Raw genomic sequence first — 20,995 nt, forward strand, 5'->3', positions numbered from 1 at the left:
AAACAGAGCTGGCGTTCCCCCCCCATTCAGTAAAGGACTGAACCTTATGTGCCCTCCTCTAAAAACTTGATTGTTTCCACTTAATAATAGACTACTCATAGCTCTTTTTATCGGTACAACTTGAAATGCTCTACAGAAATGGTCAGAATGGGGAAGGAAGAGGAGGAAAGAGGTATTTACTTCTGCACAGCTACCAAAATTCCCCTTTTAGATACATAATATGTAAGTATAGCTTAGATAAACAAACTTACATAGCAATACAAATACATTATAAAAATATATAAATATGTATAAATATACAGAATACATTTATCATAGTGAAGCAGGCAATTGTATTTACTGACTTCTATTTTTTTTTTTTTTAAAAAGGCAGTTATTTTGGCCCCAGTTCCTGCTTAAACCCTCTGCCTTTGGGACAGCTTGTCCTGATGTCACCGGACTGATTTGACACCTGCCGAGTTTTCCCTCCCGCATTTTTCCCCCCGTTTTGATGTGCCATGCTGGCTGTTAATCTCGCTGAGTCATTTTTAAATTAATTATAGAAAGCAATGTATCTAACTGGAAAATCTGGAAGTGGAGTCTCAGAGCGTGAGGTAAAGCTGACCCCAGTGCCGGGCATCCCCCTCGCCCGCAACCCTGAGGCCCAGATCTCCTCTGCCTGACACTTAAATTTCCTCATAATTATTAAAGAAAGGCTTCTGCCATACTCCTGAGGCTCAATAGGAAGTGACTGTGCTCAAGTACAAGCAATCGTTTGTTTTTATCTGGAAACTCCTCTCATTGCCTCTATGGTGGGTTTTATCCTTCTGCCCCAGCACTCGGCCTCCCTTCAGCAGCTGAGGCAGGGATCAGGATATTCTCCATAGATAGTGCCCCTGGGTTCAATTAGACCATCTGAAAGTGAGTATAAACTTTGTGCGACGGAGCATTTAAAAAAAAAAAACAAAACACGTTGTTGTACAAATATGTATTTAAAAAAAGGCCCCAGTTGCAAACCCTTAACAGCTGGTAGAGCCCATAAAAGTAAAGGGGGTGTGTGTGGAAAAGTCAAGCCAAGATGACTCCATGAATCTCCCACTTCACGTTACACCTCCCTCATTTCCAGCTAGAAACACAGAAGCCACCAGTAGCTTCCTAACCCATCGTGTAATCTTAGTTTTGTAGGTGTCTACCTAGAAAGCATAATTTTAACCCCCACTTCTCCTGTTCAGGTACCTCAGGATGGCAGTTGCTGAGGGACTTTTTCCAGGTTTGCAGCACAAAGCTGTTAGTGGCTGGTAGTATGTGCCTTTACTTGACCATTTCTTCTGTTTTAATGTTTGGTTTTTTTTCCAGTGTCTATAACTGGCAGAGGGAAAGGTGGACTTTCCCTCTGCACAAGGTCATCTCCAGAGGATTAAAGCACTGACTGCCCCACATTAAGCCACTCTCCAAATTGTAAAATTGCTTGTTTACAATTTACCAGCTATCTGCAAAGCCTCTATTATTAACCTGTAGAAACGGGCAGAGATATTTTGAAAGTAGGAGAGGGAATTTTATGCCACTGGTCTTGACCAAGAACTATGATTTTATTTAAATTGGTTTGCCCCCCTCCCCCCCCTCCCCTTCGCTGACTTCTCATCTGGGCTTCACTAAGACTGAATTGCCTTTCTTGCTAGTTATAAAACCCAACCCATATTATGCCTGAAAACAACACTGGCAAAGTGTATCGTGTTAGCTGCACCACTAAATAAACCAAATCTTAATATTTTATTTTTTTAGTCAAAGTTTAGCGGTTGAAATGTCAGCCTTGCAGCTTGTTAAGCTCTTCAAGGATTCAGAGTTTATAGGAAAAAGATGATTACTCTCTTCTTGATTAAAAATGAACTATTTCAGCCTTGGAAACTGCTCCTTAATTAAAAAGTAAATCATATTATATGTTCACCACGATGAACTGATAATAATTGGAAATTATTTTTTTATTACCTTACATATCAATAAAATGGCATAGTATTTGTGAGTGGGAAATCAAAAATAACCTTAAAACTCTGTCTCAGTGATAGGCTCTTTAATGCCTGTAAGCACAGGCGTTACTTTTGTGTCTGTTGTGGCTTAATGCTTTTATTATCTTGAATGTCATATAGAAATAAAAAATTATTTTCCATCACATTTTAAATATTATTCTGTAATAAACCTTCACTGTGCCATTAAATCTTCAAGAGCTATTAACTGCTTTTACAGTAATGGAATTTACATTTGGGCATACTGTAGCTGTTAGCTCAAGTACAGGACATTTGGGGGTTGGTCTTAATTCTATAATAAAAGATGTTTGACTCTTTTCTCAGTATTAGATATTGTCCAGCCTGCACAGGAGGTGACAGTGCAGAGCCGTATCAGTGCAATGCGTACAGGTGTGGTAGGACTGATAGTCTTTCACCAGTTATTCATTCCAAAGCAATTTTGAGGGCTGTTCAAAAGCATTTAGCCTTACGTGTCTGAGCTTGTGGGTCAGCCTCGTATGTAAGCACGACTTACGCAAATATGGAGATGTGTTATGCAGTCAAATTGGAGAATATTGTTCTGTAATATTTTGAAAGTGGGTACTTGGCCTGGTTCTGGCAGGGATAGGGTTAATTTTTCCTGGTATTCCATGTCATGTGAGCCATGCTGTGGTTCTTTGTTGCCGTCTGAGGCTAAACCACGACAGTACTATAAGAAACCTAACCTGAGTGTGGAGTAGAACTACCTGTCTACCCAAGTAGGGTAGGGATATTGAATTCATTTGGCTAAATGAGGTTTCAGAATCAGAGGACTTTTTGGTGCAAATGATGCACATCAGGGGAGGTGACCTGATTTTCATAGTAGGAGGTTTGGATAATAAGAATTCAGACAAACAAGTCCGCAGTTGCAGTATGTATTGTGTTTAACTACAAACTTTTGTCCCTACCACGTTTTTTAAATAAGTGCTGCTTGTACTAATTATCAAAATGACAACGTTTCTGTATGGGGAAAAAAACCCAATTTCCTTCTACGCTCCCTTTGTGTTCTTTTATGAAGTCATTGTCATCAAAACTTAAGAGATTACAGGTGTTTTAGGGAATAAGAGTGAAGTCCTAAACGCCATATCCTAATTTCATTGCAGAATAAAGAACAAAGTAAAATCTGGTCTAGGAGAGACAAGTTGTTGTTCATAAAACTTTCCGTAATTAGCAAACACAATAGGGATAAAGGAAATTGGGCACAGTAAATTGCTTTTTGTTTCAACTTTCTCTTCATTCAAGCTTGCCCCAGTGTGGTATCCATTCTTTCAGTGTGAGTTTTCATTAGTGATGCCAAGAGATTTCTACTAAATGGTAACTCTTAGCGTGTCTCAAGCTCAAACCAATTTCTCAGTCGTCTGAATTCGGTCAAAATAATCCCTTCCGGGGCTCCTTGTGGCTTGTGAGGGGTTATGTAAAGAAAAAAAATCTGATCCCTGGACCTATAAGTGAGTCGTCATAATTTTACCAATAGCAAGCCAGTTGAAACACACTCAGAAGCAGAAAACTGGGCTTGCAGGTAGTAATGTCAGATGCAATGTTGTGCTTGTATAAACTTACGTAGGTAAAATCAACTGAAAAGAGATAAATTTCAACTCCAGTTCTGTCATCTAAAAAGGATTTTATTTTTTCCCTTTTTGAAAGAAATTGGTTTCTTAGTTTTTTTCTATTTTCTTTTTATAGCAGAATAGGGAGAAAGCATGCATCTGTGATACAAGACAGTCATGGTATAGTAAAGGGCTGCTGAAGCTGCACGGTGTTTTAATAAATCTGTGTTCCAGTCCTGGGGATGTTTGAAGTAAAATCTTGGTCACGGTGGCCTAAGGAAAAAGCGAGTGTCAGATGCAATTAGGCAATTTCCCATTTAGCAGAATTATTACCTCACTTTTACTGCAGCTTAATATTCAAGGTTCCTTCGTGACTGCTCAGTGTATGTGGGGGATGGGGTAAAGCTAATAGAGGAGTACAAATGGGAATATACTGACCCCATTCAACCTTTCCCAAAGCACTCTTCATGCTTGGGAGCTTGAGCAAGGAGAGCTCTGCAGGACGCAGCAATCCTTCCTGCTCTCACACGGGCCTGGACCATGCTGCTTCAGAGGGATGCCGCTAAACCGGGCTTGTGGGATTGTGCTCGTCTGCGTGCAGGGGTAGGGTTTCCCTGGGGACAGAAAGGGTGGAGAAGCAGGGAGCTGGATGGTTTGGTTCTGCGGTATATGACACAGAGTGCTCCCCACCATTAACACTGTATCTGTACCAAAAGCCACGTGTGTCAGCTGATGATCCCAGAAATACCACCTGAAGCCAAAATCAATTTTATTATTTTCCAACTTGTCTGAACTTAGTGCTCTCTCTTCTCCAGTGTCCCTGGTGTTTGATCTGGGCAATGAGTTGCTCCCCTATGCCTTTTGAATAGTTTTGAAATCCAGTATCTCAGTTCTTGGTTTGGAAACTGAATAGCTGAAAATTTGAAGGACATCGAACTCTACTAATCTGTCAACATCTATATAATTCCAGATGATCTAAATGACATTAAATTATACTTTTTTGCATCATGAAAGGGCTCTCAGGTTTGTTACCCATTCAGATGCTGCCGTTTTGTAGCTTAGGAATGGCTGAATTAAGCCCAGCTGGGCATGCTGAGTTTTTGTTTCATAGCTATGTGTCAGCAAATGGAGTAAAACTCAAACTGACTTCAGTATGAACAAGATTCTGACTCTGTATTGATATGACAGACTTAGGTAGTGGTGGCAACTGCCCTAGTTGATACCATGTAAGCAGCTCTATTTTGCTCTGCTGGCTTCTGCTAGCTATAATGTTTCGACCTGAGGGTGATGGTTGGGGGATGCTAGTCTATTCTTGCCATATCTTTGTCGTTAACCTAATATGAGTTATGGGTGCAAGATGCTAATCCCCCAGGATTAGCACACCTGGCTTCACCATGCTTTTAGGAGATGAGACCACCTCCTTCTACTGTTTCAAGGAATGAAGCCAAGGAGTTATTGGGGAAGATGTGGGTCCCTGCTCTATTGGTGAACGGAAGCCGTACCTACTTTTGCTGAGGGAGCTTGTGACCTCAAATTTGTTATGGAAATAAGAAAATGACATCCCTTCTGAAAGGTGAAAATCCTGTGATTGCCCTTTGAGAATGACGATTATTCTGTGGTCTCTGTGAAGAATATTAAGCTTTTATTTATGAGGCATAAAGAAAAATAAAACTTGTATTAACCCGCTCCAAAAAAACCCCTACTCTGATTCATGAGTGTGGCTTTTTTATGTAAGTTTTTTTGGAAAAGCAACAGATATAATCTCATACTTTGTGCACCTGTATTTCCTGAAGGGCAAGCTTAACCATTCTAATCCATAAATGAATTTATTTATGAATTCTCAAGGAAGTAATTCTTTACCTAAAATTTTATTTTGGGAGGCTCTATGCTGTTCTCCAAGCAAAACAAAAAGCTTTAAGCCTTATTTTAAACATGACAATCAATGTGTTCTATATTGTTGTGTTTAATGTCTATATAATGTAAAAAGGCTGAAAAATCAGGGCCATATCCTTCACTGGGGTATTTGATGCTTTTCTCATCTCAGCACTCCCTTTGCTTTAACTGAGAACGTCAGTACTGAGGTCCTCCTGTGGTGTGAGTTCAGTTCCAGTAAAGTAAAACCCTATGTTGTGCATCTATGTTGTATCTCCTTCTCCTTCTTGCATGGGTTGCGTTGGCCCACTGATAATATTTCTTGTTATCTCTTGTGTATGTCCATTTTACTGTTGTTTAGGAATAAGGAAACAACAGTATTACTCACCCCTTGCCCTGAGATTTCACTTCCAAACTCCTTTGGTTTATTCCTAAATTAATCTATGCCACCTTTCCTTTCAGGCATCACAGAAACCTATACAATGAACACAACTTGGTATTTATCTGCTTGTTACTCAGGTCAACCTACTGCAGAAGGTCTAGTCGCTATGTTTAATGTGCTTTCTTGTTTTTTACCAAGACACTTTTATCAATTTTGAGCACTTACTCAGAGTATGAATTGATGGGTTTAGGTACTAATGATAAAGAGTGTGCTTTGATCTCATTGTTTAAATATCCACAGCCTTTTAACGCTTGGCGTTTTAATCACTGGTCAGTAGTGACGTAGTTGGAGATCTATGATTAAGAATGCAGCCAGTTCTGCATTAAAATTCATTTCTGTATAGGTACTTTTAAAATAATCCCCTTAGACTATTGGGATTGCCGTTACTTGCAAACAGACCCAAAGTGATTGTAGGGTAATTTGTGTGTGCACAATATTCTCTTCATACAGAAACTTTCCATGTAATAGAAGCAAATCTTATGACAGCTGTAGTTATTGAAGAGTGAAGACAGTTTCTTACATAAAGTGTAAATTTTGTTTTAAATGCTGAGCAGCTTTCTATGTGGTTTATTTGTGGAGGTTTTTTACCAGCTAAAAGCATAAGTGACTACATAAATATTTGTTCAGGATTAGTTGCAAAGTGACAGAGCAATGTTTCATGTAAAGTACTTTATTGATGGAACAATTTGATTGAAGTCTATAGGGAAACTGACGATGAAAGGAATTATTTCAATGCTAGCATCATTTCCAAGGGGATTTCCAGCACTTACCGTCTTTTCAGCCGTAGCTATGTAACATGGCATATACATAACAGTTAACTGGAGAGACACATTCTCTTTCAGTTTTGGTACTCTTGGTGTTATTTCTGCTCCCTTGTAAGATGTTCAGGAATGCACGAAATTTCCAGGTTCTTCTTTGAACAAATCTAGAAGTCTGGGAAATCCATGTGTGTTTCAGTGTAATGAGTAAGAGTTTAATCTCTGACGTGAGCTTTCTGCTTCATTTATCACTTTCACATTTCAGTTTCCCATACACAGAGGATCTGTGTCTGTTATTTAAAAACAAAACATCTCACTGGAAGACATAAAAGGAATAAATGAAACATCTTGTTATTGCTCTGTACAAACTATGTCTGTGACAGGCTGTAGATAACTCTTTTACTTTCTTTATCTGTTCCCTTAAAGAGTCCTTCATAAAAGTAAGTACTGCAAAACAAGAGAAAGGGTAATCTTTTCTGGTGTGAAGCTGGGGTACTGGGGATCCAGCATTTCAAGTGTTCTCTGCCTAGTTCTGCCACAAGTTATTGGCTGATTTTGATCAAATAATTGCAACTATATTTAATTTCATATAAATAGTTGAGACTGTTATACGAATATAGTAATTTGACAGTTCAACTGTGACAACCTGTGTTTGAAGAACTCTGAAATTATGGAGTAAAAGCCATTACATAAATTCAAATGGTGAGACGGATGATTTACTAATGGACCTTTTCAGTGTAACTTTGAGGCAGGTGTATGTGCCCAGCTACGTGAAGTGATTCATGGGCAGTCATAGCGACGTGACTGCTGATATGTGTGAGGTTTATGGTAACACCTCAACCTACTGTACCACATCACCCATACATGGACATACGTGGACTCAACTTTGTTTTCTTTACTTACTCATTCCATTCAAACAATTACTTCTTTTGTGAAGCAAGACTTAAATATATCTTTTTCTAATTAACATTGTAACACGGCTGCTTCTTTCACTGCAGGTATTAAGGAAATCACAAGAAGCGCTGACTACATAGAATTTGAAATAAAATATTCCAAAAGCTTAAGATGTTTTAGTATGTTACTTATGCCAAGATATCTAACAGAGTGATCTGGCCTGTTACAATGCCAAATACAGGGATAACTAATTTAGGGAGAAAAATGAATATGAAAAAATGGTAGTGATGAAAGATCTCTAGGCCACAGAGCACGTAGGAGGGTTTCTTACATGTATACTTCCTATTTATGAGTGTCTTAATTATCTGAGAGCAGGGGTTGCCTGAGTCCATGCACTCTGAATTATTTTCTTTCGTGCAGCAGTCAATTTTATGATCAACTGTCTGTCCTGTCTCAAAGTAGGTAGCAAGATATGAGAGGATTTTTATGTGTAATCCAGACTCTCCTATCTGGGTCATTGCATTCCTGATAGTTGAATCTTTCCTGGGGTAATTCGACTGGGAATTTCTACCACTGAGAAGATAAACTAGTGCTCAATAGTCTGCAGCAATTATGAAAGTCTTTTCTGACATCAAACGCTTTTTTTTTTTCTTCCCACAGGTAAGTGCACCTTTAATACATGAGAATACATGTACAGGATCTGAGACACTCCCGGTTTCTGCTCATGGAGTGAAAATTGGAAAAGCACCCACAAAGCAGCCATTGTATAAACAGCCCATGCCACCGTTCAGAGCTCTCCTGCTGCTTCGATGGAAAGTGTGATGGATGGACAAAGCTTGCAGAAAGAAATAATCGGCTCTTGGCTAGCTGAGAAAGAGACTCTAACCTCATAGTCCCAGGAGAGGTTTTTGAGTCAACCCTATTATCCTTGTAAGGCTGTAACACTAGCAAGAAGTGTTGATCCTTTCATCCTGCAGCTTTAACATGGTTACGATCAAGAGCTCTGCAAATACTTGAGACAAAACTGACCTTTGGGCTTGGAAAAGCCTGGGGGTTCTGGACTTTCTTGATTGTGGAAAAAATGTAAAAGAAAAGGCAGCACTGGTTTGATAGATTGGTCTGTCACTCTGGCCTTTTAAAGATCACCTTGGAAAACACAGTCAAACAAATCAACGGGTCTGGAAGAAGCAAGTAGTAAAACTCTGTAAGGAGAAAACTTTTACATAAACTTTTGGTGATTTTTTAAAAAAGCTTTATGGCATAAAACTTGCAGGTGATCTCAAGTAGCAGAAACAAATGGGAGAGAATGCTATTGCAAAGTGAGAGAGTTTCTGAACCTGCCCAGTGTGAACTCGCTCCCTGCTGACTCATGTGGGATCTGTGTCTCCTTCAATCTTATTCCTTGCTGTTTCAGAAGTTACTGTTCCAGAGACAGGTAAGTTTTTCTTTATTCCTAATCTGTAGCAGTTCATGAGACCTTAATAAGTGATATGGTGATTAGTGGTGAGGTTTGGTTTTGTTTTTCCCCTTGTATTTGGAGTTATGCCTTTATTATAAAAATTGTGGTTAGTCTGCAACTTTTCAGAAGTTTATGGGTATTCCGACTGATGCTTCCTTGATGTGTTATAACAAAGCCAAATAATCACAAACAGTACATACTGAATGTACAGAGTATTTCCGTTCTGGGAATTAAAAATCTTTTGAGTTCATATATGGTGAATGCTGCAGTGTAACCACCTGGTGGAGTCATTGCAAGGCCCGATTAAATGTATAGATTTTTAGGTGAGAACTTGTTACTTCTGTACCTTGCACACTGTTCTGTGGTAGAAATGTTTCACAGGCCATAAAGCTGTCCCTCTGCCAGCTACAATTTTTGAAAAATCATAGCTTGCTGCAACCTTGACTCTGCTCTGGCTGGAGGATGTGTTTCACATTTCAGATCTGTTTAGAATATTGCAGGTCCATTGAAAATGTGTATTCTGTAATGAGGGCTCTGTTAAAACTTGGATGTATCTGGAGTCTTTACCTGTTTGGTATGACCCTCAACACAAAGTAAATATAGTACCTAAGCAAGATATCAGTGAAATTACTTGGTGGCCCTTTGATAGCTTGGCTAAGAAAAAATAACACTTTGCTGATTATGTGTATGTAGATGCCAAAGATCTCCTCTAACGTTTGGAGGATTAAACGATAGGTGAGATGGAAATGGTCTTCTCCTTTCCTCCCATTCAAAAATAGATATTTTGACAGGGGCAGATATACTTCTTGTATCACTAAACATGATGCGCTGAGTCTCAGAGAGAGGGACACTTTATTTAAAGTAGCGTTTTATAAAAAAGATTAATTTCTCAGAGGCAAAAAGCAAAGCTTCCTGAAAGAACTGTGATGTTGATCCAATTCCATTACTTTCAAGTTTTTGATGGCTGCTGAAGCATAATGTTGCCTCAGAAGCAGAAGGAAGGGACTTTTCACAGATTGTAAAGAAGTTGTGACATGTCTCAGATTCATAATAGTTTCTCAGAAGTTCTAGCATTAACTTTTTTATGCTATCATACATCTGAACTGAAAAACCCCTTTGTTCCCTATACCAATTATCTTTTTAGGGTTGATCAGTCATTACAGTTCCTGCATACCACAAGCTCTCGATTCCTTGGAATATGTTTAGCTTTGCTATGCTCTGCCTGTACAGGAATTTCATCTCAGTCTTTCCTACTTTTAATTACTGTCTTTTGCTCAAATTAATGGATTTTGCAGTAGCATAGCTGATATTAATGCAATTAAACCACTTAAGTATAGAGGAGCTGATATTCTAGAATGAGTAAGCTGAGAAGCGAGGCTGGTATTTTACTCTTCTAGTAATAGAATAGAGATACGCGATTTCATTGCAGGTTCAGTAGTAATTATTTACACTGATGAATAGAGGAATGGAGCAGAATGTTTTGCCCCAGGCTTCTACTGTAACTTGTTTGAGGCTGAACAAAATAACTAATGTTTCTATTTCATGAAGAAGAATGCAGATGATTGACAAAATGTGACCAGGGAATACGGTTGTGACAAGATCCTGTCTGTGAGGAAACCAGCAGAAATCAGGGTAGGATGTTCCCCAGAGGGCCAACCAGTGCAGCTCTGCTGGCTTCCAAAGGCATGAGTCTGTGCAGGAAGTGTGATGATCTGTTCCTGGGCTACTGAAATATGTTCTTAAAAGAATGATCCTTGTTTTCTTCTTTCATGAAAAAGTCACTCTTCCACACAAATTTGTATTGTTTTGATGTCAGAAAACAAGGTTGTTTTGAGTAATGCTGGTATTTAGTACCCCAAAGAGTCTCTTGTAATGAGCAGGTGAGGCTTTTACATGCTTCCAGGGAAAACTTAATGAGTGGAAGAATATTGCGGAGGAGGAAGAGTGTTGCTCCTTACCAAGGCAAGTCAGGCGTTGTTTCTTTGGTGCTGGGAAGGGATGTTGCATGGGGCTGCAGACTGAGGCACAGAGGTGCCTGAGCTAGTGGACTTCTGCACTGTAGAAGTGGAGAAGCAGTGTGCATCTACGTTAAGAGCTCCCCGCAGACCTTACTGGTTTTGGTGTGTATTTCTGTGGCTCTGTTAATGCTGGTACCTGAACTTCAATGCCCTGCTCTGTGGATGCAGCAAATCACTGCTAACGTTGAGGTCAGACTGGAAGATTTCAAAGAAACTCCAAGAAATACTCTTTATACAGCTTTTAATGTGGTAATGCTAACAGTCGTGCTGTAATTAAATACTACAATAAAGGAGGGATTACTAGAAGAGCAGACATTTTCATGCTTCATGTATAAGCCAACTGCCTAAGTTGCTGGGGGTTTAGATGAAATATTCCTTGAACAAGCTATTCCCAGTTATCCGCTGCAAGGTTTCTGAAGGGAAATATTCTGTTAGATAGCATGGAGGGTTTGTGCCATGCTCATATTATGTTGCCCTAACTAGTTACAGCTTGGTCATTAAATGAAGCAGAATCTACCAGAGTGTGTGACTCCAAATGTCACTGAACAGCCCACTGCCTTTGCTCTTCTCTGAAGCACCTCGCATTGCCTCTAGGATGCTCATCTAGGTGTAACACCGCTGACAGATTATAGCAACTCCTATGATGCTGGTTTTATTTCCTTTGATGTCTCCTAACAAAGTACGGTTTGTTCAAAACAGCTGAAGGAAGCAAAAGCTGTTAATTTTCTCAAAATATTTTTTCTGCAAATCTGTACGCTGGATTTGGTGGCTGGTTGTGGAAATAAGCCTAGGATTGCTTTAAAGTTTGATATACCTAAAGAATTGTTTTGAAACTTGATTTATTTCTATACCTATGTGAGGCGTTTGATAATTTCAGCCTTTGTTGCAAGAGCAGTTCTACACAAGTAAAGTTCTTTTATCTCGGGGACTAGCTGCTATTGTACTGTTTTATATTATAGTTGCTAAATTCACCCCACACAGTCTCATTGACTTCAGTGGGAATTTTCCTTGAACAAGGAATTAAATAGTCTTCAGAATTAGTTCCCCCATGACTTCAGAATATTAGATACCGGCTCAAGTAATGTTGCATGCTGTCAGTTTTCCACCTGTTAAAATTCTTGCAGCAGATGCAATAAAATTTTTTCAAGCTCGATAAGAAAAGCTACATGTAGTTTGAATTCTCTGTAGAAGTCTAGGAGTTTGGCTGGAGTTATTGAAGGCTGCTTTGAGGTTCTCATACAGGAAAGGAGTTTTCTGTACTAAGCCCCGTATTTCACCCCTGTCAATTCTGCATTGCTTTGGTATTATGCATTTAAATAAAGAGAAATTTTTTTTTTGGTAAGTGATGAGTAAATAATAAAGGCAAGAGCATGACAAGCAAACAAAGTAAGTAGCACAGCATGGGACTTTGAACTCCAAAGAAGACTCACAATACTTTATTTACATGTTTGGTTTTATGTGTGTGGTGAGAGAGAAAATGTAACTAGTATATGGGAAATTGAGGATGGGATTGTCATAAATTGTGCAAAATTGCAGGAAGGCATCTTATAATGAATGTGTTCCTTCATGTGAAAGCAAACTTTGGCACTTGGAACGTTTTTAGTTTTCCTTGGCTTTTCTGGACATGCTGATCTGTCCATGTAAATGTATGCCTGAAGCCAGCAGAGGGAAATCGTAACAGACTTAACATGTGCGCACTGGACTTTGTTCTTTTATTTTTCTGACTCACAGATAAAGTGATTGATTGGAAATAACTGTCACTAACCTTGATTCTGCCTGTGAAGGCTGCTTCCAAGTACTTTTTTTTTTTCTTAAAATGTAATTAAATACTTTTGACAGACTGCAGATGACTGATATTTAGTCACATACTCTTTATCTATTAAAATTTATTTAATAAATACTTAGTTTTGAGGCTGTTGGAACAAATAGGCTAGGGGTCTACACATATCTATTAGATGCATAAACTTCACAGGTTCTGGTGATTAAGTCAAGGACAGGAGCTTATGAGAATCTTCTACACTGAAGATAAGCTTACTTAACATTTTCTAGCTGAACGCTTTATATATAGTATACATTTGTGAACTGACATTCTTTTAGCCAACTAGAAATATCTTTGGGGGGTATACTTCTAGCAAGCATCAGTTCTATGGGTACGTTTATTTTTTTAAACTGTATGGTACAATATATGTGGATGTTGTGCTCAAGACATAAATCATGTACTCTGAAAGCACATTGTAACCATGTCATCTTAAAAATGCTTTAAGTAATTCATCTGGATGGATTGAATTACTTTTTTTTCCCCCCTGTTCTTTTATCCTTGCTACCACTTGAAACTGCTGCAGGCAAATCTCTCCCTTGGAACTGGGTGAAAGCCGGGGGCGAGATCTTCAGGTAGAATAGATCAGTGCAGCCTGTCTAGTTTTGCAGGAAAACCTTGCCTTTGCCCTACTGATGATCTCACTCTCTCAGAAAATTTTCTTCATGAAGAAATGTACTTCAGCCTGCCTCACCTAACAGCCTTGTTCCCCTGACATGCATGTGGAGTCCAGCAGATCTGTATCCTGCCTTCCAGCACACTAGCAGCTCTTTTTTTGTCCCCACATCCCTCCTCACTGGGCAATGTGGTTATTTTTGCTTTGCCTAAAACAAGCTTAGATCTCAGCCTTGCTTTAGCAAGTAGAAGCACGAGGTATTAACACAGAAGAGAGGCTGAAGTTTCACCTGCGGGATTCCTCTACCAGGCAGTGTAGTAGTAGAAGCAGTATTTGTTTTAGCTTGGAAATTCTCTAGAAGGTACCTTGGCAGTAAATAATACAACAGTACCTAATTTTATTTTAAAGTCAGCACACCAGATCATGACTTCTTTATTTAGTTCTTCATTGGTCCAGCTGCTATAGACTCTGGTACGAGTTTGTTCAAGTGACGCCAAATACAAATGTGCAAACCTGGATTTTGGCACATTATGTCTAATACAATTGTGAGTGAAAATACTTTCTTGCTGTAATAGGCAGGCCACTGAAGATAGTGCACCACAAAAATGCCTTTATTTTTACAGAGCATGTGACAAACTAGGTGGAGCGTGCAAACAAGTGGGGAGAGTGTTGTGCTACACTGATACTCAAAAATAATTTTTAGGATAGACTGAGGATTTTCCTCTTCCTCTGTAGTATAAGCTGATATAACTTATCTCAAGCTCTCCTGTGCAGATCTGGGGGACAGATATTGCCACCATGGAAGCTAAGATTTCGGGTGAAGCCACAAAATGAAAGATACTAGCTATTGTGGAAGCTTTCAGTTAACAATTCTGCAGGGCAGTTTCTGGTCATTTGGGCTGTTGCATGCCCAAGACCTTACTGTCCATATGCAGTGTTTCTCATGGTGGAGAAAAGATCGAAGACAAAGATGAAATGTCAAGATCTGTGATGTCTAGTAACTAGCTTGCTGTTTGCAAATATTGTAGAGTGACTGTCATCATTTTTCAATGACTAATGTCAGCATAAGTCCTCAAAGCAATTAATTGATTCTGGAGTGAAATACTAAATTCGACATAACTCAAGGATTTGTGTGTGTGAACAATGGATTGCTGATACTTATTGCTGATATCTATCAAGGAAGGTGGTTGTTTGACACGCTTAAAGTTATTTTTACTATTTTTCTGTAAACCTGCTTCAAGAAAGATATTTGTGAGAGATTCACGATAAGTGTGCTCCAGGTAGGTCCACTTTCTGATTGAATGTGAACTGGGAAAGAATTGTCCCTTTGGTTACTTGAACATTTAGGTTTATTGCCTGACAGAGAAAGCAAGAGACATAGTCCTGGCCTCAGAGCACAGCAGAACTTTTTTTTGTAATAAAGTGACTCTATGGAAAAGTTGTTAATCGTTGACCTAAGAAAGAATGAAGCAACCTTTTTGAAAAGGTTAAGAGACCTGCTGAATTGGAACTGTGTGCTGTTCCAATGCAAATGTTGAAGCTTCATATAATTTCAGAGCACTGTGACAGATGCGTGACGCTATTTCTGAATAGTGTTTTGTTGGTTTTTTTGGTGTTTTTTTTTTTTTTGAACAAATCAAGTAGAAATGCACTTATGTGCTTCTTGGAGTTAGAGGCTGCTAGCAAGCGTCCAAAAAAAGTGGGAGATAGTGTGGCTCTGTACTTGTGGGACTATAGCTCCTCCTAATAATGTTCAGTTAAACCTACTGCCTGTTGGAGGTATCCAGGTTCATTTTCCACAGCTTTGTTAGGCTTTGACAGCGAGATCACAAAACCAGTACAGATATTAAAACAGCATCCTAGACATGGTTTAATAACTGCTGACACTTGTCATTTGGCCAAAAAAGCTCCCAGTGCAATAGAAGCAAGCCTGTATTTGGTGGTTGAGGCTTAAGCAATTACTAAACAATTCACGTGTGTTTTAGGAGCTGTTGAGGTGAGTATATTTTGAAAAATAACAAGTACGTAGTGCTTAAGATGACTGTATTTTTTGAATCTTCCTCTCGTAGACATTTTTCCTTTACATTCTGAAGCACCTATCAGAAAATAGACAAAGCCGACTTTTAAGCCAGAATACTTAACTCAATACATGTATATATTTACTTTTAATTTTCCATGCTCTTTCCCCTGGAGAAAGCCCTGAGGAGGACAAGAGAGAAATTATCTAGGTGATCAGAAGTCTTACAGTCTGCCCCAAAATATATATTTTCCTGGGCTTCATATGGTGTTGTTCATGAAGTAAATCTCAAGATGGACATGCAATTCTGATATTGCAGTTCTTGATCCATTTGGCTCCTGCTGTTACACCCTGAGATGATCTAAGAGCAATTGGGCTGTAAAGGATATACTGGCCGGAATAAGGGCATGTAGGGTATTCTTACTGCAGCTGAGAACAGGTCCAACAGCAGTGCAGCATCTTGCTTTGGCAAAGGGCCAGTCTTGGTCTGCTGTGCTGCCAGAGACAGCCTGATAAGGCTGTGGCAGTAGGCAAGAAATTCAGCTTGCTCTTGCGTGGCCTTGTTAGGTTGCTGCGTGGAGCACTGCTAGATAGCTGTGTCCTGTCAAGTAGAACCAGTAAGAATATTAAGAGGAAGGGAGTTGACCTTTACTTAGTGGTAGGGAACAGATGATTTAAAAAGAATGGTCAGAAAAATATAGGTGTCTGCTCCTGGGTCCTCCCTACCTCTTCCCTCCCTTTCTTGCTTTTTTGGTGCTAATGGGTTTTTCCATTTCCTTTTTTTCCTGTCTTTTCTCCAAAGACTTCTCTGGCTTGTTATTCTTGCAAAAATGCATCTTTTGCAAGCCCATTCATGATTGCTTTTTTTTTTTTTCCCCCCCTGGCACTGGTGTGTGATGCATCACAAGAGCAAGTATTATTAAATGTGTTACTGGCTATTGAAGACTTCTAAATTGTGGCTGTGCGTGTTGTTGACCCTGCACAGCAGCACTTAAATTGTACAAGTTATGTTATGGCTGGGGAGTTGAAGATCTCATAGTGCCAGGTGTTCAGGAAGCTCCTCATCTTTGTGAGAACTTGGGCTATTCAGGAAGAATAGCATAATGGGTCATCTATTCTTATTTAATATGAGTTTATTGTAAACAAATGACAAATAACAGGAACAGAACAGCCTGTCTGCTTCTGATTTTTAATAGGAGAAAGTGCCTGCTGGTGGTTGGAATGTCGTGGTGTTGGTGACAATGGTTGAGAACTTCAGGCCTTGTTCTTTTTGTGTTCCCTGGAGAGACCCCCCCCATTCACCAGGCTTTTTGGAAAACTGGATTTAACTGTTGAAGTAAGGGCTTATTTTAGGTGAGGCATGAATGCGGGCTGGGGTTGCAGTCATCAGCTGCCTTCCCCTGTGGTGGCCCCACAATGTTTGCCGTGGCGCCCCCCCCCCCCTTCTCTGTCTGCACCGTCAGGCTCACAGCTCAGGTCCACCATGCCCTGTGGGCCTCTGGTCCAGAGAGTAGGGCCTGGGGAGCAGGTTGTGGCTGATGGCTCTGTGTCAGTACCATCACCATTGCATGCACGTGTGTGTTAGCCAACTCAAGTGGTGTCCTGGGTGCCAGTTCTCCATGGCTGCATAAGGAAGGGTGGCTGCAGACCGCTAACAGAGGAAGCAGGAATTAAATGGTACTGATTCTTATTTTTATTTTAAAAAAAACCCCAAACATTTATTTTGCAGTTTTAAAGATCCTTGATACTTGGTCTCATTTGTAGTCTACCAGAGAACATTGCTCGCTTCATTTTTCAAAAGAGGTTTGGCTACAAAGAGATTGTGACTTACTGATGAAGCGGATTTTGCTAAGCAACAGAAGACTTGAAGCTTGGCCAGTTTAGCCTAAACCAAACATATCAAACTCCTGCATCCTAGTTATACCCTGTGAGTGGATCACTTCAGCAGAAACAGTTTGTTTGGGTTAAAAGCAGTGTCTCTCTGTCACAACATGTAAAGGCACACAGTTGTTGCATTCTAAAAGCCTTTCAAAGCACCAAGAAAGTTGTTACACTAGTGTTTTGGGCTGTGGAATTTTCTTTGTGCTATCTCAGTTCTTTATGATGCTCCTGTATTTGGAGCAGATGGGGAATAGGTATCTGTGATCTTTTCTCTGGTCAATACCACTAATGCTGACTATAAGGGTACTAGTGAAACGTTTGTTTAGTCCTTGCTCTGATTCCCTCCCCTCTTTGTTTTCCTTCATACACTTGGGGACAAAATGCTAAAAAAACCAGTTTTCTAAAAGCACCTGATCTTTGTGCAGAGCTGGTTACTATTACAATCCAGCTTTTTTTTAGGCGTAAAAACTCAAGTTGCAACTTTTCTGTATGAGAAGCAAGTGACTTAGCAGTGAGAGCTAGCTATCTCCTAAAATGCCTTGGGTCTGTCTTTGAAAATATCCTTGAGAGAAGAGAAAGATATATCTATTAAAAAAAAAACAAAAACCACACCAAACACAAACAAACAATTTTTTTTAAAAAAATTGTAAGATGAATGAGAGTGTGGTGCTGGTGGGGACAGCTGCTCTTTCTTTGTATGTGTGTACATAAATTGGGGTCGAAAGTGAGTCTGTCTGGACTGTGGCAAATTATGATTAAATAAAGTGCCCTTGTTATTTCCAATGGAAGAAAATTTCATTATTCTATTGATTTACAGTGATTAGTGTTTTCCTTCTCTCTCTTTTTTTCTTTTATTTGAGGCTGCGTTGTCAGAAGAGTGGGCATTCACAGCTGCTTATAGATTCTAACCAGGGCTGAAAGATGATTGAGTGCTGTGACTTTTTGTGCCCCATTGTTTCTCCTTGTGCTTTGGTGGAAAACCAATTAAAAGTATTTCCATTCCCAGTAACATCTCTGGATGTTCTCTTAGTCTCTGAATACACTGTTAGGGTTGGAGATGGAAATGCCAGTGACCACCTGACAGCCCATCGTAAGATTAACGCTCATCGTTTTATAAGATAACAGCTATAAACGGTACAATCCGGTTCTTTTGAGCAAGACTGAAATATTAATTTAATCTGTAAAACTGCAGACATATAGTAATAAAGAATTATTAACAACGAAAAGATTTAAGGGTTTGGCTGTATTGTAGTTTGTTTATGGTAACCAAACAGCTAGAAACATGTTTGATTAGCTGATCAATGAGAGGCTGTTACTGTGTGTTATATTATCCTGTCACTGTGATAATGGCATTGGGGAAGTAATTGGTTCTTTATTTTGCTCAATACTATACATATTTGAATCCATAAATTGGATTTAGCTTTGCTAAATATAGATTGGGATTATGGAGCAGTGCTAGCACTGATTTTATGTTTTGCTTCAGCATTTTAGTGAACAAGAACAGCTTTGCTTCACATAAATTGTGTTCCTTCTCTCACTGGTGAAAAATGGGGGCGAGTAAAAATGTAACCAGTAGACTGATGGGGAGATAAAGGAGATGCTGGAAAAAAACTGTGGAATTTGAATCATTGTCAAAATAGTGGATTTTAAATTGTTCTGAACTGCTATTGTAATTTAGTTGCACTGGCCTGCATGGCACTACTGCTGGGTGACAGGCACCTGGAGTTTTCTATCTGCTTCCACCTCTGGATCTGAGCATCCTCTTCTCCCTTAATGGCTGTTCTTATCCATGAGTAGCTGTGGACTCGGGGCATTAAACACTACCTTCTCACTGACAAAATACCCTGTAAAGTGACAAGGGGAAGTTCCCCTGGTCAGTGATGATGCTATTACTTCTTGGGAGATAGCCTTTAGGTGTGACAATCCGTAGCATCTCACAGGCATTGTATTTGAACTTGTCTCATAGTAGGTGTGTAAACTTTTCACAGAGAAGAAGAAACGTTAACAGTGAAATCTTCTTATTCTTCTGCTCTTTTTTCTAGCCGAAAAGTAAACAGCAGTCAGAGCCCAAATAAATAACTGGGAAGTAGCGGGCGGACGTGTTGATCTGCTTGAGGGTAGGTTGGCTCTGCAGAGGGATCTGGACAAGCTGGACTGATGGGTTGAGGCCGATGGTATGAGGTTCAATGAGGCCAAGTGCTGGGCCTGGTCACAACAACCCCATGCAGCGCTACAGGATTGGGGCAGAGTGGCTCGAAAGCTGCCCGGCAGAAAAGGACTTGGGGGTGTTGGTGGACAGCCGGCTGAATATGAGCCAGCAGTGTGCCCAGGTGGCCAAGAAGGCCAACAGCATCCTGGCCTGTATCAGGAATAGTGTGGTGAGCCGGTCTAGGGAAGTGATCATCCCCCTGTACTCGGCACTGGTGAGGTCCCACCTCGAGTACTGCGTTCAGTTTTGGACCCCTCGCTACAAGAGGGACATTGAGGTGTTGGAGCGTGTCCAGAGAAGGGCTACAAAGCTGGTGAGGGGTCTGGAGGACAAACCTTATGAGGAACGACTGAGGGAGCTGGGGTTGTTTAGCCTGGAGAAGAGGAGGCTGAGGGGAGACCTTATCACCCTCTACAACTACCTGAAAGGAGGTTGTAGAGAGATGGGGGCTGACCTCTTCTCCCTGGTGACAAGTGATAGGACGAGAGGAAACGGGTTCAAGTTACGTCAGGGGAGGTTTAGATTGGATATTAGGAAACACTTTTTCACTGAAAGGGTTATTAAACATTGGAATAGGCTGCCCAGGGAGGTGGTGGATTCACCATCCCTGGAGGTGTTTAAAAAAAGGGTAGATGTGGTACTTAAGGACATGATTTAGAAGTGGTTTTTGTCAGAGTAGGTTAATGGTTGGACTCGATGATCTTAAAGGTCCCTTCCAACCTCAGCGATTCTATGATACGTGCTGCGTACTACAGCTCCGTAATAACTTGAATGGTCTTTCCTTGTAGGAGTTCAGACAGTGAAGGCTACTTGTTTTCCAGGAGAACCTAGCATCCTAGAAATACTCTTCTACGTGCCCTGAACTTGTTCACAGAAAATGTTCTTGATCTCCTCCCTCTGCTGACAGTAGATTAGGCATTTGTTTTGGACACTTTAAAAATCTCTGTGTGATTACTGCTGTGTAAAGGGAGAGAGCAGAAATCGTGTGGGAATGTTGTTCTGCATATTACTCCATGCACAGAAAATCTTCCTCATGAGAATTCTTTGTAGCTGCATCTGAAAGATCATGAGCAAACAGGAACAAGGAGATGAGCATGCAGGGGTGGAGGTGTGTGTGACCTGTAACTAGCCAAGTGGTGCAAGCCATGTGAAATGTAGGCAATCCTAGTGTTTGGACTTTTTGGTTTTACAGTAAAGGAGAGCAGGCCCTGTTGTTCTAGCTGGATGAAGCAAAAATATTTGTCATCTTCCTTATGTGTGTGTTGTGTGGTTGTGGCTTTTCTTTTCCCCTATTAGATTTGTTTGCCCTGTCTCTAATGTTTTTATTTTGGCAGATAAGTATTTGGAGATCAGGCTTGTCTGAGCACTGATGCTGGCAGTTTTGTTGCAATAAAACTGTGCTAGTGCCCTTGTGATAAATCACAGGCGCTAATTTGGAGACTTTAATG

Source organism: Larus michahellis, chromosome 3 (assembly GCF_964199755.1).
Source record: "Larus michahellis chromosome 3, bLarMic1.1, whole genome shotgun sequence".
Taxonomy (NCBI): Eukaryota; Metazoa; Chordata; class Aves; order Charadriiformes; family Laridae; genus Larus; species Larus michahellis.